At 39.3% G+C, this 14,625-nt stretch overlaps 1 pseudogene; it reads left to right on the top strand.

Moving 5' to 3' along the window:
• The first annotated feature begins 706 nt into the window (after window positions 1-706).
• Window positions 707-4,911, top strand: LOC113593737 (transmembrane protein 223-like; annotated as a pseudogene).
• The last annotated feature ends 9,714 nt before the right edge of the window (window positions 4,912-14,625 follow it).

Genomic DNA, 14,625 nt, shown 5'->3' with positions numbered 1-14,625 from the left:
TCTTTGCAGGGCCATTATTCTGCCTACCACAGTGAAGATCTAAAAATGTGAATAATGAAAGGAGTAAAATAAGACAGACATGACAGGGAGGGGAGTACAGATGTATAGAATTGTAAGCATGTCAAATACAAAACATAATTTTCAATAGTGGGAAGGTGTGGGGGGATAGATGGGAACTCATATATCAAAAAATGTGGCAAGAGACAAAGCTATAGAGGTGGCCATAAGCCAACCTATAGAATAAGGGGTCAGTCTTCACTAAAGGCCTTGATTCTTACCCTTAAATGAACTGTGATGTATGGATAGTGAATGAGACAACCCAGTGAGTCACTGATGAGTTTTAAGTAGGAAATGATGAGATTATCATTATAAAAAGTAAGACTACTCTGGAACCAGTGTGAAGGCCTGATTTCCAAGGAGAAGCACTGAAGGGAAGGGAAAAATAAACAATGAAACTGAAAAACCACTGCAACAGTGGCATTGAAGGGAAAGACTTTAAGGCATAATAAGACTTGGTGATGGATAAGTTATAGATGGTAAATGGTAAGAATATGCCTTGAAGCATTTGGAAGATTATGTTCATGTCTAAGACAGAAATGTGATTTAACAATTGAATGTATGATTAGAAGACATGTAGGCATTAGGCAACGTTTTCTTAGAGTGATGATGATATTTGATTATATTCTAAGAAAATGTCATGGTGGAAATGGTAGGGACTTCCCATTATGAAGACTCTCAAGGAAATTTCAAAGACTCTATAGGTAAGATGCTTTTTTGGTAGCACCAAAGTAGAGTGGAAAAGGAGGGTTTAATGAGGATCCTAAGAATGAAGTGGAAGCAGTGGAAGTCTTCCAACTTAGAGATAAAATGAGGTGGAAACTCCATCGTTTACTAGCTACTATTTGTCTTAGGCAAATATTTATATATCATTTTTAAAAATCTTAATGACTCAACTGTTATTAAGCATGGTATCAAGCTTCAGCAAAAAAGTTTGCATGCATTTGTCATTTAATGTCTGTGTATATGTACTGTCAGTATTATCATATTAAAGTTGAAATTATTGCAGCTTAGAAAGCTAAAACATCTTACCCCCAGTCACATAGTGGAGAAGTAAGAATATAAACAGACCTCCTGGACTCTAATATCTATTCTCTTAAGGAAAGATCTCTCTTTACTGACAAGATACTTAGTATAATGGGCCAAATAGCAGCTATGGTGTAATGTACAAGAAGCACAGCCAAGAGACTCAGGGGTGCATCTTCAAACAGCCAATGTGTGACCTTGAGCAAATCTTTACTCTCAAATTAGATCAAATATCTAATATGCAATACTAGATGTAACATAAAATCTATGTAGTATCTAATGTAATGTAATATCTAATATGCAAATTAGATATGTATTTTCCATCCACTGATTTACTATTCAGTATGACAAATTGTTTACCATTTTATGACTATTCCTTTTACCATTCCCCTCTGTGGGATTGAGGCTCAGATTCCCCTTCTTTCTGGCTCACATTCTATATTTTACCTGGTAGACAGTAACCACTGAGTCTGTAGTATGATTTGTTTTTCAAACTAGTAGACTATAAGAACTCTAAAGTTCATTATAGATCATAAAGTCTAGTAATGTGCTGCATTTGACAATGTTTTCACTTTTTTCCGAAGTGTAAATGTATGTAGCTGTGAAAGAGAAATGTTATTTACTGAGACACCTTTGAAGGTGCATTTTATTTTGTACAAAGGAGAAGTCCCACTCGAAAAAAAATAAGACTAGGTGGAATTTCTTCTCTGTGGGAGAGATTAAAGAAATGCTAAAGTGTATTAAAGACAATGGAATGCAAACAATATAGATTGGTTACAGAACTTTGAGACATCTTCACAGTCTGGAATTTGTTACAGAAAGTGGATAAAAAGAAATTAGAACTTCCTGAAGTGAACACAGAAAAAGTAATTTGACATTCACAAAACTCTTCAGTCCTGAATCTCCCCCAAAATAATTATTTTACTTAGAAATTTAATTTAATTTAACAACAGCTGTTAGTAACATGGAAATAGCTGGTGGGCTTTTAAAAGTAAGCACTGAGATACAGAAAGCTATTATATAAGGGCATCACAGTCTGTGACAAACTGAGAAGCAATATCTTCCTTCAACAGAAGTGTGTGACAAGGCTTGAGACTTTTAAAACAAGTAAAGTTACTTATAATTGGGAAATTGCCTGTTTCACACAGTCCATCAGACACTCACATGGCTGTACTTAATGGAAGATGCTGATGACAAGCCACAAAGGTGTCACTTGGGTGACATTCCATTTAAAGTCACCCCCAAACAGACAGCGTGAGCTTTCCAAGGGGAGGCATAACCATTGGGCTGGAAGCAGGCAGGATTATAGTGCAGAACCTAACAATACAGGAGAGAGTTCTCCAGCCCAGTGACTTGGGGAATGGGGCTCAAGTGGGTAAGTAGTGTCATTACTGCTTGCACATGGATTTTGTGTCCCTCTTCCAATACCTCTCTAAGCCCTGTCTACTCCCTGGAGAAAGAATGAAGAATATGGAAGCAGTGTGTACTTCTATTTGATGGAGAATATACCTAAGTGAAAATGAGGAGTGTAAAGGAAAACAAAAGTTCTTGTTAAATGGCATCAAAAGCAGATTAGAAAGGAGAGCAAACCATATATGTGGCGTCTCACAGTGAGACCTCCATTCTGTCTAATGAGGGAATTGCCTTAGATAATGTCAAACTCAGCTCTAGAAGTTTATTTCTCTGTATTCATAATTGCTTATTTTAGTTGGAGAGATGGATTTAAGGGATAAAACAAGAGAAAATATATAGGCATTGGCAGGTCCTTTTAAGAAATAAAAGAGAAAACTGACCTAAGTTGATTATGTTGACTGGTGATAATGTGACATGGTACCTACTGACTGACTCTTGAATCCACTTCCCTTCATCTTTGATCAGTGGCCTGTCACTATTCATGTCTCAATCATTACAAACAACTCCATGGATTTCCCTCCCTCTATTTTTATCCTATTCCAATTTATTTCTACACTTCAACCAGAGAGATATTTCCCAAAATGCAAATCTGCTCAAGTCATTCCTTTGCTTACACATCACTAATTGTTCACTGTTGGCCTCAAAATAAAATCCAAATGCTTTAGCATATGGTACAAACATTTTGCAATATGACCTGTGGGAGTGTTCCCCGTGGCAGGACTAAAGAGAAAGCCAACAAAAACTGGGAATCGTGTTTATCTGAAGTACTCTCAGAAATGTTGTCAAGAGAGAGAACAGTGAAGGATGTGCTTAGAAATCAGCAGAAATGCCTTGCATCAAATATGAATGTTTGAGGTGGAAGTCCTGCCCCAGAAGTGGAGCCAAGCAGGCCAAGGTTACACCTGAATAACCGTGGACCCTGCAAGACGCAGCCCTGCCACAAGATGTGCTGTTCTTCGTGTGTGAACGGGGCCACTTCTTCTTAGTCCTTGGGCTGTTCTGCACGGTCCAGAGCATCATCTGGGCCTCCCTAGCATAGCTGCCTTGGCCCGACTCCTGCTCCAGGCACTGCCTGCAGATACAGACTTCCCAGACTGTGGCCATTGGACCTGCACTCCATGCCCTGGTGCTGCAGCCTGGCAGTCCACTGTGGCACCATCAGGACCCTGGTACTTGGTGCTGGTCTTCTCTTCTCCCTTTATTCTGTGAGTTCAGTGATGCTACAGGCTAGAGGGTTCACCACTGATGGTTCCTTTGAACCAGGTATCCTGCATGGTCAATCGTGGTGAAGTCTATGCCATGTTGTCTCTGAAGATCAAAGGCCAGCACTTCTACTAACTCTTGGACAAAGCTGGACATTTCCCCAACATGATACCCTGACAACACTGTGGGTGCCTACTGCAGCTTGTGAAGAAACCACCTTGGGTTACTCACCCCTCCTAGAGGGGAACAAAAGCAGAACCTTGGTGATGGGGTGATGACCAAGGTCACACAAGGGGCCCCAAAGTTCATTAACGGCAAATAAAAGAGCAGTAACCCCCCCCCCAAAACAACAAGAACAAACAAACAAAAACAAATATGAAGAGTTGAGGACAAAAGCATGAGGACAGGAAATAAATTAGAAAGATCTGAAGCACAACATACAGAACTGGTACAAAGAATGGGTAGCAAGGAAGCTTCAGGAGGACATTTGTGTAAAGTGAGGACAGAGCTCTTCATTTACTCTGTGGTGTAACAGAGTGAGAGTGTAAGGGAGGTGGAATGACTCCACACTGCCTCCCTTTCCAACCTCAACTCCTGGAAGTTGACCTCTCCTGTGCTATCCTCTTTGAGTAAAAGGGAATACTGAAAAATGCTCTGTACTGTTTCACATGACTTTATAATTCCAAATTAGCACAGTAACTTTTGTCCCAGTAAAAACTTAACATTTGCAGAATTTAATTTATTTAAATTGAATCCTTCATAGTGAAATATTCTCTTCATTCCAGAATGAGAGGCTCACACTGCCTCCACTGTAGTGGAATAGGCTTTCTTTTCTCCTGCCTGACAAACTCTTTTTCAATCTTTGAGACATGACATCGATTTCAAAAACTGAATGGGCCCTTCTATCAGAGCCATTCTTTCTCTGTGTCTCCACAGGACCTTATACATATCTAAGAAATATTACATACTGCATACCAGTGTTATTTGCTAATGTGACTGTCTCCACACTGTAACATAAGTTTCTGGAGGTTAGGGATGTGCCTTACTGGATACACTAAATGTATGAGAACGAGACTGAGGGAGAGACCAAGACCCATTAAAGACACTCTCCTTTCTCATAGATTGAATCTGAAGGGCTAAAATAGAGCTCTACTTTATGTATTTTGCTGTTGTTGTTTATTTTAAATAACCTCTTGGAATGTTTTCTTCTGATTTAAAATAGCTATACCAAAATTGTTATTTTTACCTACTCATAACAGGGACACCTGCATAGAAGAAAAGGATAAGGAAGCTAAGGGCTTTAGATCAAAATAATAGAGATGCAGGGTAGGTAGCAACTTGCTTCCTGCACCACACAGAGTTAAAGAAATGGTTTTAAACTGCCTCCTGGAGAAAGATGACTTAGCCTGCCTTGTGGGAGCAAGTAAACAGTAAAGGGAGCTGGAGCTGATCTAGCAATGCTTGTTTTGCAACAATACTTCTCTTTGGATGAGAGGCTACATATCTAGAAACCTGGATTTGGGGAAAGAATGCATCTCAAAAGACATGAAAATCAAAAATCTTAGGTTAATGGTTGCTTTTTATTTCTCCATTATCTTTTTGGAATGAAGAGAATATTTCACTATGAAGGATTCAATTTAAGTAAATTCAATTCTGCAAATGTTAAGTTTTTACTGGGACAAAAGTTACTGTGCTAATTTGGAATTATAAAGGATAAATGAAATCATGTATTCATGAATGAAAGAGGCAATGTAGAAGAATAACTAAATCCATAGCTTTGGAACCAGATAAAGCTGGATTCATAACTTGACTCTTGCCATATTCTGTCCAACATATGTTGATGTTATTATAAAAATAAAAAAAACTAAAGTATGTGGATCAGTTAGGATGATTCCAGCTGAAATTAACAGAATACCCATCTAAAAGTGGCTTATGCCATATGGTAACGAAATGTCTCTATAACAGAGAAATCAAGAGAAAATGTGATACGAGGGTTAGAACTATACGTCCCATTGATGTCAGTAGGGACCATGCCTTGTCCACTGTGTTGTGAGTTGAATTATATCACCCCAGTTAGATATGTTGAAGCCCTATTCCCCAGTGCTGAAGAATGTGAGCTTATTTGGAAATAGGATCTTAACAGAGGCAATCCAGTTAATGTAAAGTAGACCTTAATACAATATTACTTGTGTCCTTATAAAAAGGAGAAATTTGGACATAGAGTCTGACATGCACAGAGGGAAAATATAAGCAAACATAGGGAGACTACCATGTCACGATAGAGGATTGGAGAGATGTATCTATAAGCCAGGAAATGCTAAAAGTTACTAACAAATAATCAGAAGCTAGAGACAGGCAAAGGAGGATTTCCCTACAGGTTTCAGGAAGCATGGCTCTGCTCATACATTGATAACAGATTTGTAGCATCTAAAATTCTGAGGCACTAAATTTCTGTTGTTTTAAGCCTCACAATTTATGGTACTTTACTATGGCAGCCCATAACTAGGGAACTACTACACATTGTTTCAGCTCTGCCATCCTCAACTTTCTTCTTCTTTTTTTTTTTCAATATATGAAGTTTATTGTCATATTGGTTTCCATACAACACCCAGTGCTCATCCCAAAAGGTGCCCTCCTCAATACCCATCTCCCACCCTCCCCTCCGTCCTATCCCCCACCAACCCTCAGTTTGTTCTCAGTTTTTAAGAGTCTCTTATGCTTTGGCTCTCTCCCACTCTAACCTCTTTTTTTTTTTCCTTCCCCTCCCCCATGGGTTTCTGTTAAGTTTCTCAGGATCCACATAAGAGTGAAAACATATGGTATCTGTCTTTCTCTGTATGGCCTATTTCACTTAGCATCACAGTTCCATCCACGTTGCTACAAAAGGCCATATTTCCTTCTTTCTCGTTGCCACGTAGTATTCCATTGTGTGTATAAACCACAATTTCTTTATCCATTCATCAGTTGATGGACATTTAGGCTCTTTCCATAATTTGGCTATTGTTGAGAGTGCTGCTATCAACATTGGGGTACAAGTGCCCCTATGCATCAGTACTCCTGTATCCCTTGGGTAAATTCCTAGTAGTGCTATTGCTTGGTCATAGGCTAGGTCTATTTTTAATTTTCTGAGGAACCTCCACACTGCTTTCCAGAGTGGCTGCACCAATTTGCATTCCCACCAACAGTGCAAGAGGGTTCCCGTTTCTCCACATCCTCTCCGGCATCTATAGTCTCCTGATTTGTTCATTTTGGCCACTCTGACTGGCGTGAGGTGATATCTGACTGTGGTTTTGATTTGTATTTCCCTGATGAGGAGCGACGTTGAGGATCTTTTCATGTGCCTGTTGGCCATCCGGATGTCTTCTTTAGAGAAGTGTCTATTCATGTCTTTTGCCCATTTCTTCACTGGATTATTTGTTTTTCAGGTGTGGAGTTTGGTGAGCTCTTTATAGATTTTGGATACTAGCCCTTTGTCCAATATGTCATTTGCAAATATCTTTTCCCATTCCGTTGGTTGCCTTTTAGTTTTGTTGGTTGTTTCCTTTGCTGTGCAGAAGCTTTTTATCTGCATAAGGTCCCAGTAATTCATTTTTGCTTTTAATTCCCTTGCCTTTGGGGATGTGTCGAGTAAGAGATTGCTACGGCTGAGGCCAGAGAGGTCTTTTCCTGCTTTCTCCTCTAGGGTTTGATGGTTTCCTGTCTCACATTCAGGTCCTTTATCCATTTTGAGTTTATTTTTGTGAATGGTGTGAGAAAGTGGTCTAGTGTCAACCTTCTGCATGTTGCTGTCCAGTTCTCCCAGCACCATTTGTTAAAGAGACTGTCTTTTTTCCATTGGGTGTTCTTTCCTGCTTTGTCAAAGATGAGTTGGCCATACATTTGTGGGTCTAGTTCTGGGGTTTCTATTCTATGCCATTGGTCTATGCGTCTGTTTTTGTGCCAATACCATGCTGTCTTGATGATGACAGCTTTGTAGTAGAGGCTAAAGTCTGGGCTTGTGATGCTTCGTGCTTTTGCCTTCTTCTTCAAAATTGCTTTGGCTATTCGGGGCCTTTTGTGGTTCCATATGAATTTTAGGATTGCTTGTTCTAGTTTCGAGAAGAATGCTGGTGCAATTTTGATTGGGATTGCATTGAATGTGTAGATAGCTTTGGGTAGTATTGACATTTTGACAATATTTATTCTTCCAATCTATGAGCAGGGAATGTCTTTCCATTTCTTTATATCTTCTTCAATTTCCTTCATAAGCTTTTTATAGTTTTCAGCATACAGATCTTTTACATCTTTGGTTAGATTTATTCCTAGGTATTTTATGCTTCTTGGTGCAATTGTGAATGGGATCAGTTTCTTTATTTGTCTTTCTGTTGCTTCATTGTTAGTGTATAAGAATGCCACTGATTTGTGTACATTGATTTTGTATCCTGCAACTTTGCTAAATTCATGTATCAGTTCTAGCAGACTTCTGGTGGAGTCTATCGGATTTTCCATGTATAATATCATGTCATCTGCAAAAAGTGAAAGCTTAACTTCATCTTTGTCAATTTTGATGCCTTTGATTTCCTTTTGTTGTCTGATTGCTGATGCTAGAACTTCCAACACTATGTTAAACAACAGCGGTGAGAGTGGACATCCCTGTCGTGTTCCTGATCTCAGGGAAAAAGCTCTCAGTTTTTCCCCATTTAGGATGATGTTAGCTGTGGGCTTTTCATAAATGGCTTTTATGATCTTTAAGTATGTTCCTTCTATCCCGACTTTCTCAAGGGTTTTTATTAAGAAATGTTGCTGAATTTTGTCAAAGGCCTTTTCTGCATCGATTGACAGGATCATATGGCTCTTATCTTTTCTTTTATTAATGTGATGTATCACGATGATTGATTTGCAAATGTTGAACCAGCCCTGCATCCCAGGAATGAATCCCACTTGATCATGGTGAATAATTCTTTTTATATGCTGTTTAATTCGATTTGCTAGTATCTTATTGAGAATTTTTGCATCCATATTCATCAGGGATATTGGCCTGTAGTTCTCTTTTTTTACTGGGTCTCTGTCTGGTTTAGGAATCAAAGTAATACTGGCTTCATAGAATGAGTCTGGAAGTTTTCCTTCCCCTTCTATTTTTTGAAATAGCTTGAGAAGGATAGGTATTATCTCTGCTTTAAACTTCTGGTAGAACTCCCCAGGGAAGCCATCTGGTCCTGGACTCTTATTTGTTGGGAGATTTTTGATGACTGATTCAGTTTCTTCACTGGTTATGGGTCTGTTCAAGCTTTCTATTTCCTCCTGATTGAGTTTTGGAAGCATGTGGGTGTTTAGGAATTTGTCCATTTCTTCCAGGTTGTCCACTTTGTTGGCATATAATTTTTCATAATATTCCCTGATAATTGCTTGTATCACTAAGGGGTTGGTTGCAATAATTCCATTTTCATTCATGATTTTATCTCTTTGGGTCATCTCCCTTTTCTTTTTGAGAAGCCTGACTAGAGGTTTGTCAATTTTGTTTATTTTTTCAAAAAACCAACTCTTGGTTTTGTTGATCTGCTCTACAGTTTTTTTAGATTCTATATCGTTTATTTCTGCTCTGATCTTTATTATTTCTCTTCTTCTGCTGGATTTAGGCTGTCTTTGCTGTTCTACTTCTATTTCCTTTAGGTGTGCTATTAGATTTTGTATTTGGGATTTTTCTTGTTTCTTGAGATAGGCCTGGATTGCAATGTATTTTCCTCTTGGGACTGCCTTCGCTGCATCCCAAAGCGTTTGGATTGTTGTATTTTCATTTTCGTTTGTTTCCATATATTTTTTAATTTCTTCTCTAATTGCCTGGTTGACCCATTAATTCTTTAGTAGGGTGTTCTTTAACCTCCATGCATTTGGAGGTTTTCCAGGCTTTTTCCTGTGGTTGATTACAAGCTTCATAGCATTGTGGTCTGAAAGTATGCATAGTATAATTTCAATTCTTTTATACTTATGAAGGGCTGTTTTGTGACCCAGTATGTGATCTATCTTGGAGAATGTTCCATGTGCACTCGAGAAAAAGGTATATTCTGTTGCTTTGGGATGCAGAGTTCTAAATATATCTGTCAAGTCCATCTGATTCAATGTATCATTCAGGGCCCTTGTTTCTTTATTGACCGTGTGTCTAGATGATCTATCCATTTCTGTAAGTGGAGTGTTAAAGCCCCCTGCAATTACCACATTCTTATCAATAAGGTTGCTTATGTTTGTGAGTAATTGTTTTATATATTCGGGGGCTCCTGTATTCGGTGCATAGACATTTATAATTGTTAGCTCTTCCTGATGGATAGACCCTGTGATTATTATATAATGCCCTTCTTCATCTCTTGTTACAGCCTTTAATTTAAAGTCTAGTTTGTCTGATGTAAGTATGGCTACTCCAGCTTTCTTTTGACTTCCAGTGGCATGACAAATAGTTCTCCATCCCCTCACTGTCAATCTGAAGGTGTCCTCAGGTCTAAAATGAGTCTCTTGTAGACAGCAAATAGATGGGTCTTGTTTTTTTATCCATTCTGATACCCTACCCTTTCAGTTGGCGCATTTAGTCCATTTACATTCCGTGTTATTATAGAAACATATGGGTATAGAGTCATTGTGATGTCCGTAGGTTTCATGCTTGTAGTGATGTCTCTGGTACTTTGTCTCACAGGATCCCCCTTAGGATCTCTTGTAGGGCTGGTTTAGTGGTGATGAATTCCTTCAGTTTTTGTTTGTTTGGGAAGACCTTTATTTCTCCTTCTGTTCTAAATGACAGACTTGCTGGATAAAGGATTCTCGGCTGCATATTTTTTCTGTTCATCACATTGAAGATCTCCTGCCATTCCTTTCTGGCCTGCCAAGTTTCAGTAGAGAGATCGGTCATGAGTCTTATAGGTCTCCCTTTATATGGTAGAGCACGTTTATCTCTAGCTGCTTTCAGAATTCTCTCTTTATCCTTGTATTTTGCCAGTTTCACTATGATATGTCATGCAGAAGATCGATTCAAGTTACGTCTGAAGGGAGTTCTCTGTGCCTCTTGGATTTCAAAGCCTTTTTCCTTCCCCAGATCCGGGAAGTTCTCAGCTATTATTTCTTCAAGTACACCTTCAGCACCTTTCCCTCTCTCTTCCTCCTCTGGAATACCAATTATGCGTATATTATTTCTCTTTAGTGCATCACTTAGTTCTCTAATTTTCCCCTCATACTCCTGGATTTTTTTATCTCTTTGTCTCAGCTTCTTCTTTTTCCATAATTTTATCTTCTAGTTCACCTATTCTCTCCTCTGCCTCTTCAATCCGAGCCGTAGTTGTCTCCATTTTATTTGGCAGTTCATTGATAGCATTTTTTTAGCTCCTCCTGGCTGTTTCTTAGTCCCTTGATCTCTGTAGCAAGAGATTCTCTGCTGTCCTTTATACTGTTTTCAAGCCCAGCAATTAATTTTATGACTATTATTCTAAATTCACTTTCTGTTATATTGTTTAAATCATTTTTGATCAGTTCATTAGCTGTTATTATTTCCTGGACGTTTTTCTGAGGGGAATTCTTCATTTTGGATAGTCCCTGGAGTGGTGCGGAACTGTGGGGCACTTCCCCTGCGCTGTCTTGAATAACTTGCATTGGTGGGCGGGGCCACAGTCAGACCTGATGTCTGCCCCCAGCCCACCACTGGGGCCACAGACTGGTGTGTGCCTTCTCTTCCCCTCTCCTAGGGGCGGGATTCACTGTGGGGTGGCGTGGCCCGTCTGGGCTATTTGCACACTGCCAGGCTTGTGGTGCTGGGGATCTGGTGTATTAGCTGGGGTGGATCGGCAAGGTGCACAGGGGCGGAAGGGGCAGGCTCAGCTCGCTTTTCCTTCGGAGATCCACTTCAGGAGGGGCCCTGCGGCACCAGGAGGGAGTCAGACCCGTTGGAGGGATGGATCTGCAGAAGCACAGCGTTGGGTGTTTGCTCAGTGCAAGCAAGTTCCCTGGCAGGAACTGGTTCCCTTTGGGATTTGGGGGATGGGCGGGGGAGTTGGCGCTGGTGAGCGCCTTTGTTTCCCACCAAGCTGAGCTCTGTCGTCCGGGGCTCAACAACTCTCCCTTCCGCTCGCTGTCCTCCAGCCCTCCCGTTCTCCGAGCAGAGCTGTTAGCTTATAACCTTCCGGATGTCAAGTCCCGCTTGCCATGGGAACACACTCCATTGGCCCCCCCGCTTTTGCAAGCCAGACTCAGGGGCTCTGCTTGGCCAGCCCGCCACCCCTCCGCCCCGGCTCCCTCCCGCCAGTCCGTGTAGCGCGCACCGCCTCGCCCTCTTCCTACCCTCTTCCGTGAGCCTCTCATCTGTGCTTGGCTCCGGAGACTCTGTTCTGCTAGTCTTCTGGCGGTTTTCTCCTCAACTTTCTTCTTTATGGCATTCCCTTTGCATAATCACAAAATGACTACTATACTCCAAAGCACCATATCCTGCCACACCAAAAAAGAGAAAGGAAGGTATTTTCTCCTGGTATATCTCTTTTTTAAGAAAAAAAAGAAAAAAGAAAAAAGAATTTCCTTTTACAGCAAGAAAACTTAGGTTTAGGTCCCCAGAAAGACGTACATTCAGGTCCCATTGGTTGTTGTGGGTCATATCCTCATGCTCTGTGTGCAAGTATGGGTGGCCACATGGATATCTGGAATGTTAAATCTCTATCATGGAAAGTATATACTATTTTCCAAGAAAAAAGGAGAAAAGCACAGCTTTTTGGTAGGCAACCAATGCCATCTGCCATAGCACAGAAAGACTTAGGGAGGTGAAGAAAGCTATTAAACTTAAAGATTCAACTTTATTTTGACACTTTATGTACCTCTAAGTGGAATGAAATTTTACATCAAAATAATAGCTAGCTAATATATATTTGGCAATCTACTATGTGCTAGGTACTGTGATAGATATTACATATCTCCTAATTTTATTACATACCACATAAAGACAGTACAGTTAATGTTCCCATTCAACATAGGAGAAACCTGAGATAGAGAGCATAAGAAAATTGCTCATTGTCACACTAGTAAATGGTGGGGCCAAGAAAGGATCTTAGTTTGGTACATATAACATCTTTCCTATGAGATAGAAAAACATGTCCCTTAATAATCTGATTCTCTTTGGAAGTGCTATGACAAAATTGAGATTTTCAAAAAGCCAAACAAACGCCCTTGGAGGTTTTTACAAACTGCACCTAATACGGACTTCCATATCTACTCACTCCTTACATATAAAAACCTTATATTCCTCAGAGGAAAACACTTTTAGCTAAATTCAAGAAAGAATATTTAGAAAACAAATGTGAATTGTCTTTTTTTTATCAGAGAGGTAAGTTCGATATATTTTAGAGTCTTTGAATCCCAGTTTAGTCATTTAGAAAATATATAAACTTGAGCCAGTTAGTGAACTTCTCCAAACCACAATCTCCCCATCTATAAAACAGGTAGAACAGGTGACTAAGAGAATGAAATGTTACTATATGTAAGATACCTAACACACTGTGTGTTGCAGAGTAGCACTCAGACACTCAATAATTAGTAGTTCTTATTATTCCACATTAGAATTTGTTGTCTCAGTTCTCCTGCATGAGCTCTGTCATTGACATTAGCATCATCTTAAAAGATATAAACATTGGCTAATTTATTTAAGTGTCAATGAATCTAACTTAAGAAAAATCCAAAAATGAAATTTTCTTATGCATTGGACCAGCCCCAAGGGAATGTTATCATTGTTAAGTGACCATATTTTCAAAGTAACTAAAGTTGCTGCTATCCCCCCCCCCACAAGATTTTATTTAAATTCAAGTTAGTTAACATAAAGTGTACTATTGGTTTCAGGAGTAGAATTTAGTGATTCATCACGTACATATAACACCCAGTGTTTATCACAACAAGTGCCCTCCTTAATTCCCATCGCTATTTTAGCCCACACCCACCCATCTTCCTCCATTAACCCTCAATTTGTTCTCTATAGTTAAAAGAGTTTCTCATGGTTTGCCTCCCTCTCTGTTTTTACCTTAGTTTATTTTTCCTTCCCTTTCACTATGTTCATCTGTTTTGTTTCTGAAGTTCCACAAATGAGTGAAATCATACAGTATTTATCATTCTCTGACTAACTTATTTCACTGCCTTATAAAATTAGCATTACTTGGGGCGCCTGGGTGGCGCAGTCGGTTAAGCGTCCAACTTCAGCCAGGTCACAATCTCGCGGTCCGGGAGTTCGAGCCCTGCGTCAGGCTCTGGGCTGATGGCTCAGAGCCTGGAGCCTGTTTCCGATTCTGTGTCTCCCTCTCTCTCTGCCCCTCCCCCATTCATGCTCTGTCTCTCTCTGTCCCAAAAATAAATAAACGTTGAAAAAAAAATTAAAAAAAAAAAATAAAATAAAATTAGCATTACAGCAATTAATGTCATATAGCAATAGCCTGGGAAAAGTGGTGAGAAATGACCATATTTAGCACCATAAAAACATTGGAAATATATTAAATAACGTTAGTGCTCCTTGCTAAAAATCCCTGTATGGCATTGGTCATTTGGTCCTTTGAATTTCTGAATGTGTCTTAGAAGTATTGTTCCTTTTTTTTTTCTTCAAATTTATTCCTTCTAAATGCTTTTAGCATATACCTCTGCACAAAATGGAGATTTGACCTGGCAACCATGGTTTGCTTATTTTGGGGTTTAGTAATGCCTAACTCAGAGAATTTTGTGAAGATTAAATGAGTTTATATGTACAAATTGTTTAAAACAGTATCTAACACATAGTAAGCATTCCATAAGAATCAGTTATCATTGCTACTATTATCTTTGCCATCATTATCAATATACTATTAAGAGATTAAATTAATTTATGATATAATGTTTTCTAATAAAAAATAAGGAGAAGCACATAAGTGTTTTTGTTCAGAGAGGTTTATGTGAATTCCTTCATGATTATAA

This window comes from Acinonyx jubatus, chromosome D1, assembly GCF_027475565.1.
Source record: "Acinonyx jubatus isolate Ajub_Pintada_27869175 chromosome D1, VMU_Ajub_asm_v1.0, whole genome shotgun sequence".
Lineage (NCBI taxonomy): Eukaryota > Metazoa > Chordata > Mammalia > Carnivora > Felidae > Acinonyx > Acinonyx jubatus.
Note: the sequence above shows the minus strand (reverse complement) of the source record. Positions and strands in the feature narration are given on the sequence as shown.